The 22,271-nt window shown below is 41.7% G+C and overlaps 1 protein-coding gene across 7 annotated transcripts in view; it reads right to left on the bottom strand.

Moving 5' to 3' along the window:
* Positions 1–20,729, bottom strand: part of Trpgamma (Transient receptor potential cation channel gamma) — a 215,971-nt gene extending 195,242 nt beyond the window's left edge. For 5 of the 7 annotated variants that reach the window (XM_033478270.2, XM_033478268.2, XM_033478269.2 and 2 more), the window contains exon 1: positions 20,224–20,728. The gene's annotated coding sequence lies outside the window, so the exon portion shown is untranslated. Of the gene's footprint in view, positions 1–20,220 lie in introns of all 7 variants that reach the window. The other 2 variants (XM_076520200.1, XM_033478271.2) reach the window with 2 other exon arrangements.
* Between the last annotated feature and the right edge of the window lie 1,542 nt (positions 20,730–22,271).

The following is a 22,271-nucleotide window of genomic DNA, read 5'->3' as shown; positions in this document are numbered from 1 at the left end:
GAGGAGAGAGACGTTTAGCCAGGAAGGGTTAATCCCTGCCTCAGCGTTTACTCGAAGCGACACGAAGTCAGGAGGCGCGGAGGTATCATGAAAATTGGGAAAGTTCCGCCGGAATCCGGAAAACTTTCTACACCCCCATGTTCCATTCGAAACGCGTTACAACTTTCGGTAGGGGATCCCCGCGTCTGTCGGTGCAGGAAGTCGCTGGGGATAGAGACAGTTAAGGGGGTCGTTCCCATTTCGCGGCTCGTTTCGAGCGGACGTTTCGGCGATTCTTTTTCTAATACACCGAATGGCATATTTTTATGCGACTTCCTATGGTTGTTTATATGCATTCGAATTGTGTTCATGAATTTTGTGGGCCGTGCGAGCGCGCTATGCACGATTCAGAAGGGTATGTCTGTCTATCCGATTTTTCGAGGAGATCGTGTCCGATCCATTTCGAGGGTATAATTCAGCAATTTTTTTCTAGTAAATGGAAAAGCAAATTTTTATGACACTCCGCATAGTTACGCAGACGTGTTTGAACTGTGGCCGTGAATTTTTGTGGGTCGTATCGGCGGATTGGAGACCGCTTCCGATTCCAGTGTATTTTGACGAAGTGTGCCTTATTTTTGCCTCATTGTCAGCGTACATTTTAGCATTTTTTTTCTGTTACATCAGATAACGCATTTGTATAAAAATTCTGTATACCTGTTTAGAGACATTCAAGCGATGTTTATGAATTTTTATAAGCCGCATGTACTCACCGTACAATTTTTACGGCGACGTTCCCATATTAATCGGATGCGACAATACGTAAAGAAATAAAAGAAACATCTTGGTAATTCTTTTTCCTGTTATCAAGCTGTACATCTTAATGCAAGTTCGCAAACTTATTTAGACACATCCGGACAGCATGTACGGACAAAATTTCGATGACCCCATTCGCGAGTCACGTTCCCAATTCTAGCTCCGTCATTTCAGCAAACTAAGCCAGACTCGGTGTATTCAATCGTTTCGACTGAAAACGACCTGCCAAACATGTTACGGAAGTTCATCGGCTTGATCTCCCACCCCCCTTCCCTCTCCCTAAGAGCATGCTACCACGTTAGGACTGCAACTCCGCCGGAAACTCGGTTCTTAAACGCTTTATATGTATTTCAGACGTTTGTGTGAACGGAGCGCAAAACACGGCTCGCAGAAAGTTCCGAGACCCCGTAAACTTCGCGGACCTCTTCGGGAAGCTTTTTTGCCCGAAATGGTACCGTAAAGTCTGCGACCGAGGTAGAACGACTTTGCAGAACGGCCGCGCACCACGACGAAGAATGCTTCTTGTGATCTACAAATGCTTCAGTTACCCAACAACGAAACTTCGAGTCCCGTAATGACGCCGGTTCGCCTGCTGTTCGATTGTTGTGCATCGAGTCGATAGATTTGCACGGTCATGCAGCGGATTTTAATTAACAGCGCAACACGACGATCTTAACGAAGTTTTCGCGCGATGCAGACGCGAACGATATATCTATGCAGTGACTCGCATCGATAGTCGAAGTACTGCTCCTTTTAAAACGGAATAATCTTTTTGCAAATAGAACGCATTTTCCTGAATTTTTTGCAGATGTTAGAGAGACTGCTTTACTATGCAATGGCTAAAAAATGATTTGTCGTCGTTCATTTATTATTTCATTTAATTATCTTCTGCGATAATTGTTAACTGTTCAAAAAAGAAAAACATACAATACGTCCGAATATTAATGCAAATGCCGAGAAATATTGGATACGTATTTTTGTTGTCTACAACGAAGAATTTATTGAATCTCGTGCTGTTAATTTATTTCACCGTAATTTTTCACAGTTCGTACACTTTGAAACTGTATGACGTTACCGATTTTTCTAAAAGTTAAACTGTCCGGCAATATAGTCTCGTTTTAATATGGAATAATTAGCGCGCAGCACGTATTATGGCAACGATCGTTGAGAATTTGAATGAATGCAGTTTTATTACATTCGCGAACTGAAATGAAGAAGCCACTTGCAGTCGTCCATGGCTCTAATATCAACACGTTTACTGCCATACTAATGCTCGCTCGTAAAAGTCGTACTAAACCGGAACAATTTATTTGCCTAATAATATCAGAATAAAAGCAACAAGATTTATTATAGCGATTATCAACGCGATCTTCTTGGATCGTGCAAATTCGAACGAGGCTTGGCTTACTCGACAGACTAATTGATTTAGAAGAATAAACGTGTCTCGTATCACCGATAATATACACTAAATAAGCTAATAAAAATTGATTTAAAAAAACTAAGTAGATCGTGTCGTACGTGACCGACGATTATACACTAAATAGACGAATAAAAATTGATCTAAAAAAAATGAAAAATTTGTGTCGTACATCAGCGACGTATTCGGCGTAAAATGCCAGTGTCTCGACTGTATTTTACAAGGCACGCGTTTCTTGAATAAACGATCGAGTCGCATAAATTTCGAACATCGCCATGATTTTCCAGGGGCGAACGTTCGTCAAGATTTTCTGGAGGGCCGTGCACCAACATTTCCTACTCGGAACGTTTCCCCAGCATTTCCTCGCGGAACGTACGCCGACATTTTCTGGAGGACGATATATCAACATTTCCAAGGGTGCACAATCGCGAGAGCAGCGCAGGAAAAATCGATTTTTCGGAGTCGACAAAGTAGAGCAACCTCTTGAGCACGAGTAGAAGAGGGCTTTGAACGTCCGTGGCGGAATCAATGGGACTGGCGTCGCTCTGGGGCGTCGACGCTCGCGTGTAGACGCGTCGCGACGGCCGGCTACTCGCGAGATTCGTGCGGCTCTTCAAACAACGGGCAAACGAGAGAATGTAAACAGTACTCGGCTTGATTACCACGATCGAGCCACTCGGTCTCGGTCCTGCCCGGCTCTCGGACAGGTGCTAGCCGCGGAGGTCACGACTGATCGCGAATCTGTTATCCCCTCGATTCCATGGAACAACACAGTTTGTCTTACAAGCAACGTTGCCTCGGCGTTGCCCATCAATTTCAATGAAATTTGCATACACTCGGTAGACAATTATTTTCGACACGTGACCTGCATCTCTCATGCAGGTCGAAAACGGCCCTCGAAGATAAGATGAGCGTTCCATTTTCATAAATATTTTTGAAAAACTAACTGTTATGTATTCATTGTATTTCTTCTTTATGATTACTATTATTATTATTATTACGTAATTTTGAATTTTACACATTTGTATTGTTTACAAATTTTTGGTTAAAATTTGTTTTCATGAATATTACTTGTTTGCGATTATTATTATTACTATTATATACTCTTTTTTACGGTTATTGTTATTATTATAATTACATTAATTGCTATTGTTATTATTAATATTATTAAAACTAGTATTATATTAACAAGTATTTATTAGTATTATATTATATATATTATAGTATTATATTAACAGTATTATATATATTAACTAGCATTATATTAACAACTAGCATTATATTAACTAACATCATTATTATTAATATCGCAATTATTACCATAATTATTATTGTTAACGCTACTGGATATAATTCATGCACTTAGTACAAGAATGGGTAATTAAAATTAGAAGCAATGAGAATATTAAAAGAACTTAAGGGCATCTCTTAAAAGAACTTAAGGGTATTGTTCACAAATCACTGAGATTATCGAAGAAAGAAAGAAATTTCTATCTGACCCCTTATTGCTCCAATTAGACGAAGATAATATTTATTTCGCATGAAAATCCGCGATATACTCACGAACTGTTGCACGCGTTCATGCATTTGTACAGCTGCGGCTAAGTTTGTACAACCGTTCGATAATCAATTCTATCGTAGCCTAAAAGCACAACAGGAGGAGATAATCGTCGATACAATTACGAGGACCGAACTTTATCTGAAATCGAACGCGATTCGGCTCCACCTTTGAATTCCCGCGAGCCACTCGCGGATAAAGCACAATTATACCGTAATTTCGGTTTCTCCGGCGAAACGCGCGTAAATTCTCTCGGCCGGCCGTTTGGGCAAGAACATCGCTCGATTCGATGGAACTGCAGATAGAAGCGTCGGCCATAAGTTCGATATATAATTAATTGCGGCGCGTACAGGAACGGCAACAACGGCCGATCAACCGCGAAATGTAGCGGAACCGCAGCTAGCGTATTGTAATCGACGAGAACGCTCGGCGATAAAGAATCCCGTGACGGGCCACGGATCGCGGGTCCCGAATTAATTTCGTTGATTTCTCGCGATCGACTGGCCACGGTTTACCGAACGATTTTCGCTCCCGCGTGGAAATACGCGTAATCGTCAGCGATCTGGATCCGATCGCGAGGATCATTTGTCCCTTGGATCCATGGATCCTTGGATCTGCGGACTTACAGCGGGCCACGAAATTATTGGAACGCGTTTTAATCCGTCAAAGACACTATACTGATATTATACTGACTCCGATAGATCGCTGTTCTAATTCAATACTGAGACATTTAAATAAAAAAGCGTGATGTTCTACTAATCCATGCGAAATATTATTATCCGGATAATGCAACACTGACATATCTTAAAATGTATAAGGCAAAAGCATCAATTAACATATCCTACTATTTCATTCCTACGTCATTTGTGTAATAATAAAAATATCAGAAGAATATAATTATTAACGTTATCTTCGATTTTTTAAAATCATTAGAAAAAGAAATACATTTTCATTTGATTCCTGTTTCTTACAACCGACGCAGGCAATTTTTGTTGTGCATAAAGATGCGCTGTCCGGTTATTACTTTAATGTCATCACCCGCTTTATGAGCACGAAATTAATTTAACAAAAATATACGTAACAGTAAAAATATCGTTAAACGAACGGAAACATTTTGCACTATTATCAGGAAACAAGTTCATTACAGGGAAACAAGTTCGTCTTGCTTCGACGTTATATTATGCATAACATTCTGTTTAACTAACAAGCTATTATGCTCTCGGAGTATAACCGAATTAATTAACGGTTAATCCAACTTAGAGGCATTATGTATGCAAGTAGGAGTTGATGAGACGATTCGGGAGGAAGGAAACAATGTGCATTGTTCTCGATGAACACTTTACCCGGTTCAGCGTACACGTTATGCGTATGATTCTGCGCGAGGAAAGAGATTCGTTCGGTGTACAATACAGATACGCAATTAGTCTTATGTGCCCCAGCTGAGTAATCACGAATATCAACGTGGCATCGATTGATTGACAGTCTAGCACCTCCTACAAAACCCTTCACATCCCGCAAATTGCCCTGAGTAAGTTCCCTTCAGGAACCATCGCGCGGTGAACCTCCCTAACCCACGGACTATAAATCGCCCTGTATACCTGCGAAATGAGTTCTCTAATTGGATGGAGGTCAGGGTTATGTCTCGAGTTATATGTCGATTTCTGTTCGAACGTAAAACAAGATGTTCCAATGTTTCCGAAAACATTTCAAGCATTTTCGCGATCGAATCAACGCGAGCTGAACAGTTCTTTCGTTATTGTTTCGTTAAAAGAGATTATTCCATTACACCGCGGTCGCTGGAAATCCGATTAACAAGCTCCCAGGAGTTAAAGTGTTAATATTCATATTAATACTTGAATATTCGATCTCGTTTAAATATTCATGCGTGCGGGATAATACGGTCCCCGGATTTATTTCTATCAGGCTGCTAAACATCGCACGGGATTTGCAATTTGGTGTGAGAAATTTCAAAAATTCAAACGATGAGAAGTTTAATCGAGTTTTCAATTTACAGCGATCACTCACGCGGGAAATAGCATTTTGTTTAATTGCCGAGCTACCGAATTTGCCTTAAAAAAATGCAGATTTACGATATTGAACGCGTTGTAGAATTTCACTCGAAAATAATGGCGAATGCTAATATTTTAATTACTAGAAAAATTGAAGGCTCGTACGACCGCGCCACGCAAATTAATTCTCTCGCCGGGATCATGTATCTCGACGAATTTGTATTTCACTCTTGTTTGTTCTGGCTCTCTTGTTCCGATGCCCGCGGCATCCGCTCCAAGCAAAATTAGCAGAACTTGTTTCACTGCGAAACGAAGTGGATCTATTAAATTGGTTTCATCCGGTTGTAGCCACCCTATCAAATTAATTTCACAATTAAACTAGCGGTGCAGTCCGACTAAATAATTTTAATCTCTTAGCCGTGTCGTTCAATTGTCACGGCCAAATTTTTATGTATTTTAACGATCACGCTCTACGCGATTTCTCTTGGCAAAGTTCTTCTAGAATTAATTATTATATATTACATATAATATATTATATTATTATTATTATTAATTATATATACAATGCGAAGATGAATAAGTACGACAACAATTTTAATTGGCGTCATAGGATGAGTATATTCGTCGTAATAGTTGCGCCAAAAAATACGTGTGTAAAATATGAAACAGAGACGATTTTCGAAGGACTATTTGATTAACTATTTAAATTCATTATTAACTATTTAGTTTTACTTTCGAGTCACAATTTTCGTTTCGCACAAAAATCTGCAATCTGAATGGAAAATATTTGCGAGAATTTCTTTACGAAACGATTCCACAGTAAAATGATTCTTTCAAAAAATATTTCCCTAAGACCGGATTAATTAAAGTTGCTCGAAAAGTAGATTCGCTATCTCGCGACCCAAAAGGCAAACAGACGAACGAAATTAACTTCTCATCTTTCACGACCGGGTTTCGCGATCGGAGACACGCCCAGAGTTCAGCAGGAACGATATTCCTTACGAGGTCTTATCGCCTTTCTCAGCAGAATGAAATTTAAAGGACCGGGGGAAGCGTTCGATCGAGCCCCGCTTAAGCAATCCTTCAAGTCCAGGCGAAAAAGAGTCGATCTCGGAGCTGGAACCTGTCTCGGAAATTAACCCTCCGAAATTAATGCTGGGGAATTGTTCAGGCATCGCGCGCCAACGTCTCTAATATATTCATTCGCGAAATAGCAAGCAATATTTCGAATTAAATATGAAATGATTCGGTGTCGTGGACCTTAAACGTTTTAAATTGACCGTAACTTCTTAACAGTTTATTGCAATACAGACGTGAATTAAAAGATTTATTCAATTATTTTCTGCCATAGAGTCTTTATAATTTCAAAAAGATTGTGACATTATTTTTGATCTTGATCAGTATGGTTGATTCAGGGTTGAACAAGGCGCAATCTATTATCGATTGAGAACATATGGTTAGTTAAACATATTATATTCAACGTAATGCAATGGTAATGATATATAGTACAAACATGATCGAACTTTTCATGCATTGTTTCAAGAACTTTCAGCTGGCGCATTTTTTCATTACTTCAGGATGTACTTTATTCTATGAGAACGTTGTACGATGACAATTAGACTGTGGATTTTATGCATTTACGAGAGAAACGTGTAGGCACAATTTCATATAGTAGCAAAATTTAAATAATCCAAGGAGTTTACAACTTATTAAACTTGTTAAAGAAAGGGGAACGATTAAACAAATTAATCGTCGAAAAGTCGATGTTTGAATTAATCGATTGACGAATGCAATCGTCGGTCGTTTTAACGGAACTGCATAAAAATATCCTTCCAATCAGTCCTTTCGTTAATTGCGATTAACGTTTAAGACAAATGTAATCATTAATTGCGATGAACAATTAACAATAATAATTGAATCGTTCATCGGTAAAATTTTCGCCGAATTCTGTCTGGGAGGACATCTAAATAGTTATTCACTTGCTCGATTATTCGATTATTAATTTAACCAATGAATTTTTCTCCCTTTGAGAATAAGTTCGAACGAAATATCGCGTCGTGCGAGTCGAAGACGCCGTTCAGCCTGATTTCCGTGAGATTAAGAGCTTCGCAGCGATCTATGACCCGCGGAGGACGATTATGGCGACGCGTCAGGGCGAATGCAACTGCAATAGGGGCGCGAAGGTTGAATGCAACTGCAACGGCGGCGAGGCTGCACCGACGTACCCGTGTAATACACGCGTGCGGACGCGTACAGTGCTCGAATACTCGCGTTCAATGTCACGCTATCGCGGCACATGTGCGCACAACGCGGCGCGATATGCATGCGTGCAATTTGTATGCACCAGCCGACGAGTATGCAGATTGGCGGGCGCGCGCGCGCGCGTGTGGCCATCACCACCGCCAGAAATATAAACCGCCGACTTCCGGCTGTTTCGTCGCCGGCGCGAACCCGCGAATGAATAAAATTTCATCGTTTATCCGATTTTTATCGGTTTCCGAACGCCGCCGGATTTTCCAGGGCCCGTCACGCGAAGCGACCTGGGTTCTATCTGGAGCGCAGTCGTTGGAAAATGATCGCTTTCCGAAGCTCTCGGGCGTGGGAGACTCCTGTATTGCGACTGCATCTTTTACAGACTGGAAATCGCAGAACATCTCGATGTTCGAACCGCAGAACTCAAACATCTTAACCGCGGAACGCAGACATTTCATCTGATCTAGAATCCATTTTATTCCTCGTCGCGGTGGCAAATTTATTACTCGTTGTAATTTCTCCCGGAAATGCCGAATCTCGGGTTGCTATGAATTTCACGCAGGCTGCTGCCTTTTTTTGCCGACTCTTTTGAAACTCATTAGTTCGGTTGGCAGTAAAATCATTCGCTATCAATTCGGAATTACTTTAATTGCACCGTGCATTGTTGTACATTATTTTACGAAATCAGAAAGACGACCAAATTCAATTTATCCACTGTAATTATAATTTTCTATTGAAATTCTAGTAAAATTACTTTCAGTCACCTAAAAGTTAAATTGAAACTATACAAATAAACTTCATACATTTCTCCCGGAAATGCCGAATCTCGGGTTGCTGTGAATTTTACGCAGGCCGCTGCCTTTTTTCGCCGACTGCCTCGAGTTTCTATAAAAACGAGCCGCGAGGCTCGAAGAATCGCGACTTAGTGTTCTCAGATCTGCCGGTTTCAATTCCGACCTCCGAACATTTCTCGGAGAAATTCCTGTAGATCGCGACGAAACGCGTCCACTTTCTCGATCTTCCCGCGGATCCTGCGTCCAGGGGAGTCTCGCGGACGTCCACGGAATTACATTCCACCGGTGATAAACGGGACGGTGTTACGTGCCCGAACATTGTGCCCCGTAAAACACAGTTATTTCCGGCAGCTAATCAATTACCGGGTTCGAGCCTGCCGCGATAATATCCGAGCTGCACGGTGATCATGCCGTCGCACGGCTGGCACAGCCTGGAATTTTCCAGCACGGTTTCGGAACACCGCGCCGCACGTATTTCATTTACGGAGGGCCGGGAGCACGACGTTATCGGGCATGTTCGAGAACGTCTTCCGTCACAGCCGGATTTTTATTCGGCGTTTACACACGATGCCGGCAACTTCGGGATCGCATTTGTACCCGCGGCGGAACAGGACAAATTCGCGGCTCGTCCGCCGTTCACGGGGAATTGCGGGGAACGCCTTTCAGCGAATTAAAAGTTTCGCGGAAGTGTATTAAAGTCGGACGGATCTCGCGACCAGCAATATCTTTTTTCGCGGTGTTCTCGTAGCAATCAATGCGAAACGTATTTGCGTGGCAACGTGTGACGACAAGATTTAGTTGACCGGCATTCGACACAGGCAAGTCTTCGCAATCTTCTCGAGAATATTGAAAATTCGAGCTTCGATACGTCGAGCTGAATTATATTGTAACGTGTTACATCCTGCAATTTTTCGCTTTAAAGGGTTCCCGATTTTTTGGCGCGGCAGAAGCGTCGCTAGAATCGCAATTTGAATTGCAAATGCGTACGAAGGGATTTTATGAATTCGGTGCCGCGGCGATAAAAATGATAATTGCGTGCTAAAATTATACGGAATTTCGAAGATCGTGGAATTCTGCGAGATCTGATGGAAGCAACCCAGGATAAAACAACGAAAATATAATAATATGATAATTATATAATATAATATATATAATTATATAATATAATATATATAATTATATAATATAATATATATAATTATATAATATAATATATAATTATACGCAGCTATTCTAATTCTATGATTAACGCGAACAGTGATTGCTTACACCCTTACATTAAACGAAATAAAAAGGCAAAACTGTAAATTAACTATAAACAAACATTCTAATTTCATAATGAACATAAAGGGTAGTTACTTGCACTCTTGCAATACGACGAACGAAAACGAAGCTAGGAATGAATTGTACACGAAGATTATAATTTAACGATGAACGTGCAGATTGTTTCCTCGCGCCCTAATATTAAAGCGACCAAAAACGAAGCTGGCAAATAATTATGCTCCATCATCCCTCTCGAGGGATAGCCGCGAAGCGTGGATCGGATCGCAACGCGACCATTCGTCTCAATCTTTTTCCGGGCAAGAAGCATCTGGTTTTTCGAAGCTCTCCTCAACATTGTTTTATTGCAATACCGAATCGCATACCGAACTATTAAAACATTCCGCGGCCCTCGAGAGCGTGTTCGACGCAGGCACAAAACGTGAGCCTCCGGCTGACCCAAATAATTGAGTGCTCCGATAACCTCGATTCGGCCGATGGAGAAGCATGAAAATAGGAGAATAAGAGTCCGGTACCCGGATACGGGAAGACGCCGAAGACGGGTGCCACCCTCTCCCCGCCACTTTCTCGCGCGGCGACGTCCTTGAAGCATGGTATTTTAACGAGAATTCTTATGCAATCATTGAAAGGGAAGTCCGCAGCTCGTTTCTTCGCCGCGAGAAGGAAAACAGAGTATTATCGGCCTGGCGATCGTGCCAAATAATCGCGGGCGAAATCATCCCCTGTAAGAGGGCGCGATATTTATGTATTTATGACGAAACAGATCGAGTGAAAAATGGCGCAAACATTGGACAAATTATTGACGAGTGTCGTTCTATTATTTTTCGACGATTATTTCGATTATTTCGAACCGATTGAAATTACTAGAAAAATAATTGTAAATAATTCCGACAGCGGTCTGGTAATAAGTTAAAACCGGTGTAACAATATCCTTAAATTCTTCCAATGTTTCCACTGTTACGTGTTTGATCTGTTCAATTTTTCTCGTCGCAAACGCACGGAAACCGCAGACTAAATATCGCAGAATCTAAATACTCCTCCGAAATGACGTTGATACGAATAGAGAGAGAGAGAGCTGTCGAATTTCCTGCGCGTTTTCAAAATATTTATCGCGGCGATTTCGCAGCGAGCTCGTCGATGTCTCCGATTAAAACGGACGGCGGGTTTCGTAGGCGAAAGGTCGCGATCAAACGAGAATGCTTTCGCAAACGGACCGACATTCTTCGGAAATGTCGGCGAGTCGCGGCGTAAACATGTCACAGTCGATCAGAGCGAGCGCGCGTTTCCGAATCGAGGTCTGTGTACAAATCCAGTGAAATATCGAAAGTTCGGCACCGACGCGAAATGAACCGGAAACGCGGACAGCCTGCGAGTTTCCACGCGGCAAACACACTCCCGCGATCAGCTGTTACGCGATTTTATTATTAAGCGTGGAACAGCTCGGCCGGAATAGCGGAAAGTTCGCGCGGTCAGACGGCCTCGCGGATAGAAAAGCTTCGGGCTATCGAGAACTTTACACTTTGGACATTCGTTGGTTTTTTTAGCTGGCATAAAAATCGATCAGCTCTGGGGATTGTTTCTTAGGAAATTTGTGCCAATGTTTAAAGAATCTTAAATATTTTAAATAAATTTTAAACAATTTATATATTATGACCGGACTATCTTTATGGAAATTTACGTTTTCATTACATTACATTTACATTTTCACATTTTTGTGAAATTCCTGATGGTGAACCCAGAGTAGTAACACAATTAATTTATGTTTAATTGCATTTGAAAAATTAATGCATAAAAATTAATAAATGCATAAAAATCCGCACATTATTTATAATTATAGAAGCTATTGTCTACAAAGCGCCGACATCGAACGATTAAAAATGAAACATTTTTTCTCCACTAATTTATTCGCTGCCCCTTTATATCTTGATTCGCATCATTGCTTATTCATACTACATTATCTTAGACGGATCTAGACTGTCCAACTAATATCTACAATAAATTACAACATCCTAAACCAACGTACAACAGAAATTTTCTAAATGTCCCTGGCCAATGGACCGAAAGCAATGTTACCCTAAAAAATGGCACCCCATACTACCCTTTGGCCTACGAAGAAGTGAATAAAGGTCTCGAATAAAGCTCTCCGAAGTTTCCAGGCCGTTGATAAATATTCACAGAGCCGTAGAATGTTGCAAAACACCTTATATGCATAATAAAAGGGATAACACGGGCCACCGACGTTACGAAAACGGAAAATCACGGGCCCGGCGTAAGAGGCCGGGCACTCGGCGTTTTAATAACCTTCCGGTGGGTAAAATGTTCAGTAGTCTCTCTGGGAGAAAGGACAGCTGGAGGAATACCTGAAATTTCACTCTGCCGCGTAGGAGGAGCAAAAAGGACGAAGAACCAGCGAAATAAAAATACATCTGAACGACACAGCGGAGACATAAAGCTATCCTCTCCCCGCTGTACACCGGGTTTTGAATGTAAATGGCCACTTTTCCCGAAGATGGATCCCAAGTACATCCCATTTCGATTCAAGGGGTTGTCGTTCCCTGTACGACACGCGGCAACCCCGGTTTTCGAAATTCTCTCTCGCCGCTTTCGACGATTCGCGAATTTCCTCGAAAAATCTTCTTGCTCGCGACGACGTTCGCGCTTGTAAATTAATTTGGGGAAACGTTCGTTCGCCTTCCTTGGTAAAAAACGATTCGCAGGAAATGAGTGGGCCAGAATCGTAAGTGACATTATTGAAAATTTTGAGTTAGATCTTAAAATAGAATCTACGCGTGGGAAAACGTTGAAAAGACAAGTATTAATCGATTGTGAAATTACTGTGAGTTAACTTAACTCTGAACGATTTTAACAAATTAACAACTTAATAAATTTGGTCAGTAAATCATGTTTCTCGAAATGAACAAAATGTGACTCACGCTACTATTACTTAACACCCTTTAATATTGTTAACCTCTGTCGGTATTGTAATTGTTCGTTTACGATAGTTGCCAAGTGGGTGGCCCTTGGTTCCAGTGAGATTAATTGCACTGATTTAGTGCATTGTACATTAATTTAGTCAACTAGAACGCGAGACCAATTAATTTCGTTAATTAAAAGACTCGGTTTACTCTATTCAACATTGTTGTAGTTAATTCACAACGACCGGCAACTGAATGGCAACATCGTTTCGTTCAACTCTTTGCACATGATCGCGCCGATTATTTCACAACGCTTTCGCGCGACATTTTCTTCACTTGCGTTGTCGTTATCGAATGACCAATACAACGTTACATCGAACAGAGAGACTCGGACGATCTGCATAAACGCGCGTATGCTTCACGGTGCAAATTACATACGATTACCGAGCCGAGAATTTCGTGCACATACGAAGACAATGGTAACAACGGTAACAATGGTAAGTTTTCTCGTGATGCGTCAAGCGATCCATAAATTACGCCAGGAAATTCGCGCGAAAAATTATGCTAACAAGAATTCAGATCCCTTTTTCGAGCGAAAGAAAATTCGTGTAAAATCGTCCCCGACTTTACCACCGATCTAATTAGAACGAATATTTTTGCCGCGCCGTCGAATCTTTTTCCCAGCATTTTCAGAAATCCACAGATGCCATAACCCGCACAAAGATCCGCAGACAATTAATTACGTCGCGTGGTGACAACGGGGCGGAGGCACGTCCGATTTGTTTGCGGCGCGGCGGAGGAACAATGGCCCCGATTACCGGGATGAATTTATTCATTGCGTGCCGTCTTCGGGGCCCTTTATCAGACAATGGACGGGTCAGAGCGGCCGGGAGAGATCCGGCGCAGAGATTACCGTGCGCACGCGAAACCATGCGGAAATCAGATCCCGGTTTTCGAAGCTGCGAGATTATTTCGAAACTGCCGACGATGCACTTGGGCTATCTACCTGGGCTATCTACATTCTACCATTTTTTTTTTACTGATACGGGGACCATGCATTGAGATACTCGGCGTACGAACTGGGATTCTGTGCTAATCCTGCGCCCAATATTCTGGGTCAAGTTTCGATGTTCCGTTTTGCAACTGCACCAGCGAACATAAATTTTCCGTCTCGATAATTAGTACACTGACTAACTCACATGAATGTAGTCATTTAAATGCGTTATTTCGTTTATTAGCACGGATGGTGGTCCACCAAAAGTCGACATTTAAATATGTCCTTTATTACTAGACAGGATGGTCCACCGACGCGTCTTTTCTAGATAAATTTTAGCAAAGCTTGATTGGCGATAACTCCGCGAAAAATCATGGTAGGATGATGACTTCTCTTTCAAATTAAAGCTTGAAGTCTCTACTTTAAGACAGTGTTTCTGGATTTTAAGTTTGATGCGCAGTTACTGCTGTAACCCTTTAAATGCGAGGGCATGTTTGTCGTACTGAAAATAGCCAAGTTCGAAGAAATGCACGGACTTTGAAAAATTGTGTTCGGAAACGAACAAATAGATAGGAATCTTTTATGGTGAATAATGAATAATTATTATTCGAATAAAACACGTTGGATAATTATCTGAAATGAATATTTCTTCGAAACAATTCGAGTAATGTTCAACTATGATTCAGACATTGGAGATTCGCATAATCGTGCTGAAATTACGAAATAGCTTTCAGTCATGGGTGCTATTGGACAACATTTCTATGAAAATCCTTTCTTTCCCGAATTAATTCGACCGTTTGCCATCCTGGAGCAATCGCAACTCAGTTTACGATGAATATTTGTATCGTTAGCATCGTGTTCTAAGAGCCTCGCGAACTGATTTAATTATGTTTCCAGCACTTATCAACCTGGACTACTGTAACTAAGTTCCTCGAGTTCGCCGAGCCAGCTTCCTAACTTTTCACTTAAAATTATTATTACACTGCTGATCTTTACACAAAGTCGAAAGTAAGAAAGAGAAGTTGTAGAAAATCGTACTCTTTCTCTGAATAAATAAATACTACGTAATCATAATTTACTAAGTACGATACAGTGTAATAGGTATAGTAAGTATAATATAAATAAAACTAAATAAGAGTATAGTAAGTATAATATAAATAAAACTAAATAAGAGTATAATAAGTATAATATAAATAAAACTAAATAAGTATAATAAGTATAATATAAATAAAACTAAATAAGTATAATAAGTATAATATAAATAAAACTAAATAAGTATAATAAGTATAATATAAATAAAACTAAATAAGTATAATAAGTATAATGAAAATAAATGCTTCTATCTATTTAATTCGATGCATTCATGAATCAAACGATCATTTCGATACAAAGAGAGTATCTCGAACTCGTCAAAATAATTAAGGAAAGAACTAGCATTGCACTTTGTTTATTTCTTCTCGCTACAGATGCACGAAATCCGCAGTCTCCTAATCATTGAAAACTGCGTCAAATAAACTACACAAGTTGCGCGCGAACATTAATAAAATCCATTAAGAAAATCCACATTTCTGAGTTCCAATACTCAACAGCTGGAAGGAAGAAACACAAAGGCTGCCATAAGTTTCTCCGAAGAGCCAAATCCCGGAATTATGCACAAGTTCCCCCGATCACGGGCGATCACGGACGATCACGGACGATCACGGACGATCACGGACGATCACGGATGATCACAGTCCATGCATATCCGGCAGTCGATGGAGCTGATTATTCATGAAATCAGCGAGGCTCTTTCAGGATATATCGACTAGGCGGCGTCTCGGAACTCGTAGTCCTCGCCGGCCCGTTCTCGTCGGCCACTTTTCTCCTAAGAAAGCACTCAGCGTGCGGATCGAGGAGCAGTTCTTTGTGCCACGGAATTTTTTCGCTGATTAACCGACCCTCGTAACGAAGACACCATTATCGGAGCCTCGTTTCCGCGTGATTCCGCGCGACGCAGCGCGCCGGCGAAGGTCGTCAACGCGTCCGAATAAAAATCCAATTTCCCCCTAATCGATGGATGTCCCGCGAATCCGCGCAGGAAACCGGTCGGAATGGCTCTCGGCCGACGAAGTATTATCGGGGATGATTAACGAATCGCGCGCGGCAACGTCCTCGCGCGCGGATTTGCGGGAACGCGCGCGCTGCTCGCGATTCGAAAAATCCCGTCGAGCGTTCTCGGCCGCGGCCAGATACACACTCGATTTACGATTTATCGCCGAGACGACTGCCTAATGCCAGTTAATCCGAGTTAATAGGCAAGCTGACGCAGCCGCGGCCGTTTTAAACCGTCGGATCGCGAATAAACGTCGCGGAACGGCCGAAAACGCGATAACAGCCGAGTGAGCAAAACGATTTTTGTCCCGACGATGTACATTGTATGTATCGCGTACAGGGTGAGTCATTTGAATCCCAGTCTTTTTTGTGAACTACATGTCGTACGAGGAAGAATCGTTTCGAACGAAAGTTGTCCGATACGAACTTTATAATAGCAAAAAATTAATTGTTCTCGCGATACATTTTTCTATACGAATTATTATTTTTTTCTATACGAATTATTCTACACGATACATTTTTCTATGCGTTTACAAGAGAAATTAAGGTTTTTAAATCGGCATTAAATCGGCGTTAAATCACTCACCCTGTATATGTTTTAAATGTATGTATGATAACTAGACACTGCGGATCTATATGCAATATAAAAAATTGTAGAAGTTAATAACGAGAGATACAGGTAAGTTGAAAACGTATTTCCTCTTTTAATAATTGCAACAGGTTGAAAATAATGTAATAGCGTCCTCAAATCTATCCTTATAAATTGAAATTCTTTACGGTTTTGTATTTGTTCTGTCCATTTTTCTCATAAATGCATAAAATTCGTGGTCTGTATAAGTACAATAAAGTTAAGATCACTTTGTATATGTTTGTATTCTGTATTTATAATTATGCTTATTTGTAACAATTATAATTATAATCATTTGTATTTTGTCATTTGTAATCATGATGTTTATTGTACTATATGCATTATATATGTAATTTACATGTAAAAAGCATTTTCTTACCGGAAGAAACATTTGCATTGAACTTGTAAAAACTAGCAAAAATTGCACAACAATTTGCGTATAGAATCAATTTTCAGAACTGAAATTGTTAGACTACTTCGTACTACTTCTATTTGTCCCCTAAATTTACAGGAAACTTTTGCCGCCTCGTTTACACGAGCAGACGAACGAGATATAATCATAAATATGTGTGAATATCGCAAAATGTAAGAAATATTCCAGCATTTTTATTTTGCATTCGCGTAGAGCGAAATGTAACGAGAAAAATCATTTTGCCCGGCTGGAATCGCGTTTCGGACCGCTGTGTGTCGGCTCCGCGTTAAATCGCGACCGGGCCGGGTCGGGCCGGCCCCGTTTGTAACGTAAATATCGTTTGTAATCGAGCCGGTGTTCCTGCGATCGGCGGATCTCGTTTGCGAAGTCGATCGAATTATTGCTAACTTCGTGAGGATCGCACGGTGCAACCTGATTTTCTAGTGATCGTGGCTCGGTGGGCTGCGTTCGGATGCAGCCCGGTGCATTACGACAACGTCGATAAGAATAATCGAACACACCCTCCGATAATGCAGGGGGACTCGGGGAAAATTGCAGCGTGCACCGATATGTTCTCCTTATTTTTCAAGCGATTTTCACAGAGCAGAGGACCTCCTCGTTTGGGCGTTCAGATGAAGATTTAATCTTGAAATAGCGGTTCGCGTGCATAGCGAACTTTGATGCGATCTCGTTAGATAATTGAACTCCGAAGATCGCGGCCTTCGTTCAGATGCTGCAACGAGGCTTCGAGAATTTTGTCGGGAATTTTTGAGAAAATTCTAACGCAGCTTCTCGTCGAGTACAATTTTAGACGGAGCTTCGGATCAACCGACTCTTTTATTATGACTTGCTGGCTAATTTTAGCAGTCTAGTTTCGATTTCATTAACAAAATTATTTTTATTTCGTGGAATATGTTTGGGTGCCAGTACAACAGGAAGCTCGTTTCCTTCTTCAATTACGATTCGTTTAATTAATTAAGATTAAAATGTAGCTCAAAATTCTGTAGACGCTGTTTGTTAAACTGATTTAGCTAAATCTGCTAAAGAATTCAAACAGTATCTTCACTGATAAATATAGAAACTATAGTACTCTAATAATAGACAGACCGGGCTCATTACACAAATTCTAATTCACACAGTCCATTAAAAAAAAGAAATACAACTTTCTACACAAATTCTAATTCCCGCAGTCCATTTTATAAATTATAAAATATGTTTTAAAAAACCATACCACAGCTCTCCACACGAATCCTAATTCACGCGGTCCGTTTAAAAGACAAATCATACAACAGCTCTCTACAGAAATTCTACCTCGTGCAGCGCATTTTAAACGAGACTGCAGCAATTCTGTGCACAAACTTGAATTCGCACGGTTCATTCTACCAAACAAGAAAAACCTGATTTCACAAACTACAAAATTCCACAGCGTGAAAACGTATTGAAACATCGTCGTTCTAAACTTCCTGCAATTAAAAAATTTCTGCATGTCACGAGGTTGCGTGAAAATATCGAGACGACTGTTCCAAGGATATGTATTTCCTCTGTCGGATGATAGGCGATGGAAGCGGCGGTCAACAACGCGGACAGCAATTCGTTCGCCAGAGTTTACGACCGAAAAAGATACGGTTCTACGTCCCTGCTGCGTGAACTGGTTTCCTTGAACACGGTTCGAGGAACGTGATTCGAATGCCAGCGTCCCTTGCGGATTGTCTTCCGCGACCTCGTGTCCCGCAAAGCGCATCGCCACGAGCATCACGGGGCCCGGAGAATCTTTGTCTCGAAACTTACAGGACCGTCAAGGATTCGGCGATGCTAAACGATCGTCCACGAGAGAAAACTTCCACGAATGCTCTAGGAACTATGGACGTTCGGGGTCCACTCGCCTGAACATTCGGATCGAAGATCGTTCTGGTTTTATTTTGTTGCGGCAGGTCCTGGTGGTGAAAAGTTTTGGAAGACGAAAGAAAGAAAACTGTGATGAAACGTATAGATTTCGATACATTGTTCTATTCGTTTCAGATTGAAACATGGCATTTGAGTTTACCTGACAACCTAATTTCGCGGTTTTTGCTCTTGCAGTTCCTGACGTTGTGGAAATGTTCTTGTTCGAAATTTTTATACGAACTTCTTCAGTGAAGCAGATATTATAATAAAAGTTGTAGGCAGTTTAAATAAATCCAATCTCATCATTGTTATAGAACGATATACGTATATTAGTTACATTTAGGGTTATTTGTCAATATAAAACAATTACGGTTGATAGAGTATATGTTAGATTTTGATGAATTGTCCGCGAAATGAACGGACTTCCAGCAAACTTTCTATTCAACTCCTGTTTCTCGAAACCGGCGTGGACAATTTCTATTTTGCGAAGATAGAATATTCCGTATTATAATAGAAAATATTCTGTATACTTCCGAGTATCCTGTATTTCTGAGAGAATATTCTGTAAAATCGAGTCACCGTACTCTCTCGTCGAAATTTGATTTATCCTCGGCACTGTTTGCGACCGTCGTAACCATTTCAACCGCATCGTTTTCGATCAATCTTTGTCACCGTTCGATGCACCCGGACAAGCAGAATAAAGAAAAATCAGCTGGCCATTTTCGGTACGTCTACCGTCCGCGATCATATTCGCAATTCTGCATCCCGACACTGACAAACGGCGTTAACATTCCACCCACTAACAAGTGCACGATCTAACCACTCGATCAACAGACTAAAGAAGAGCGATCTCGGACCGTCCCGATCGGTCTGAACGAATACGAAAATTCACGAAGATCGTCGATCGAACCCTTTCATCGCACTACAATCTCCCAAGAGCCGACGCAGCCTCGCTCCGAAATCAGCCTGAACCGAAATCAAAATCCTCTCGTCCACGTCGCGTGGCAGCGACAAGACACCCGAATTCGTCGAAGCCTCCATCGAAGAGAGCCTCGTTCGCGAAGATCCTCGTCGGAGCGTCTCGAGTGGCAAGCCGAAAGAGATTCGATCGAGGATCGAGGCAGAGGCACGGAGACCGTGCTCGAACCGCGTGACGCAACGCGTGGGTGCTCGTAGCCGGAGTAAATAAAACGACCTTGACTTTCCGGCATCTCCTGGCCGCGATGGACCTGGACCGCCTTCTGATTGCCTCCAGAGGAGCCGGATTACCGCAGGACCCGTTCCGTCGTACTCCAGTTCCGCACTTCTGCTCGACACTTGGCTAGACTACTGCTCACGTGGCCACGATCGCGATCGAACGAGACGGGGGTGGACGATACGGGGCAGCGGAAAGAGCCGAGACACAAAGGGGGTGCACGCTCGCAGCGTTCCTGCACGTTAGGGTGCACACCGGGACGACGACGGCTCTCTGTACACGTGCGCGGAACCGTTCACCAGGGTGTAACCGGGTTGCGAGCCGTTCACCAGGCTGTTCACCTCGCGGAGGGACTGGACCGATGGTGCTGCGGGGACCACCACGCGAAGGACACGGCACACATCCGCGACACAAGGACCAAGGACCAAGAGCCGAAGGACGAGGGCGACAGCCCCGGCGGTGGAATCGCTCGCTCGCGGCGCGGTCTGGGCGGTGACTGAGCGGACCGAGGCGTCGAGACGCTCGGCATCTCTCCCACCCACTCTCTCTCTCTCTTTCTCTCTCGCTCTCTCTCTTTCTCTCTCTCTCTCTCGCTCTCTCTCGCTCTCTCTCTCGCTCTCCCTCTCTCTCTCTCTCTCCATATCCTGCAAGCCTGCGACGGATACCACTTTTCGGTTGCTCCCCGTTCGTGCTCGACTTCTGGCTCGCGCGCTGCCGCCCCCGCGTCGCGTTCGACTCTGTCTCTCTACACACCACACTGTTGTTATTTACAAGGTTCGTGCGGATGCTGTCGCGAGCTGGTCGGTGCGTGCTCGACAACTATTCGCCGAGGACTAGGCGAGTCTTCCGCTAATGTCCGGCTGAATTAATTACAACCAGTCACCTGAACGACCGACGCGTTGGGACCCGTTCCGGCCAAACGGTGGCTCGCTCCGGTAGAGGATTATTGTGCTGTCGTGAAAAACGTGTACAGTTCGTGAGCAGACAGATTTTGCAAGTTCGCGACTTTCCGCGGATTTCGTTTCATCGGTATCGCTCTTTCGCCAGATTTTTTATCAGAATTTTTATTGCACGGCAGGTCCGATTCAGTTCGGGCATCTTTCGAAACGGTATAACTGTTTTAAAACAGTTAGTTTCTTTTTTAGATGATAAGACTAGTCTACCGGACAATGACTAAAATATTGTTCTTAATGTTGCTGTGAATTGAAATAAGGAGACAAGTGAACTTCTTTTATCCGAGTCTATAACGAAAATTTAAGAAATGCCGTTCGTAGTTTTCATTCGATCGGATGTTTAAACGATGGTGTGGAATGAAATTGTATTCGTTGGTCTACACATTGCGCAATGCCAATATAATTATAACTAAAATTGATCGAACTAGAGCAATGGTAAAGTTTTCGAGCTGAAATTTTTACTGCAGTTCGTGTACATGATGTCGAAGGGAATTGGATACGGAGCTTTCAGTCCGACATTTTTTTCATGAAAGAAAAATCTTTTCGTTGTTAAAAAAGTTAGTTGGCGAAATAATTTGCGCACAATTCGTACGTTAACTCGAATTAATATTAGAATAGGTAGAATATACATATATTAATATATGTAATGTAATAGTATATATAATAATATTATATTATATAAATATAAATATATATATATATATATAATTATTAAATCTCTTATTAATTATTATTTAATTATTATTAAATCTCTCTCTATATGTAGAGAGAGAGAGAGAGAGAGAGAATATATATAATTATTATAAATATATATATATATATATATATATATATATATATATATATATATATAGAGAGAGAGAGAGAGAGAGAGAGAGATATGTAATTATTAGAATACTAAGAATAGAGACCGTGTCTAGAAGAAGTGCCCCAAGCCTCCGCGCCAACAAATTCGCAAATAATGGTCCTAAGTATGGTCGACTACAATGGAGGGGCTCCGCTAACCGAGGGTTAATTATGTGCAGCAACGGTGAATTATTGTAGAAGGGGATGAACTGATTTGCGGTGGAGCGAGATCCTCGAGTGACTCGGCTA

Source organism: Megalopta genalis, chromosome 3 (genome assembly GCF_051020955.1).
Source record: "Megalopta genalis isolate 19385.01 chromosome 3, iyMegGena1_principal, whole genome shotgun sequence".
Taxonomy (NCBI): domain Eukaryota; kingdom Metazoa; phylum Arthropoda; class Insecta; order Hymenoptera; family Halictidae; genus Megalopta; species Megalopta genalis.
This window is presented reverse-complemented; position numbering and strand designations above follow the sequence as displayed.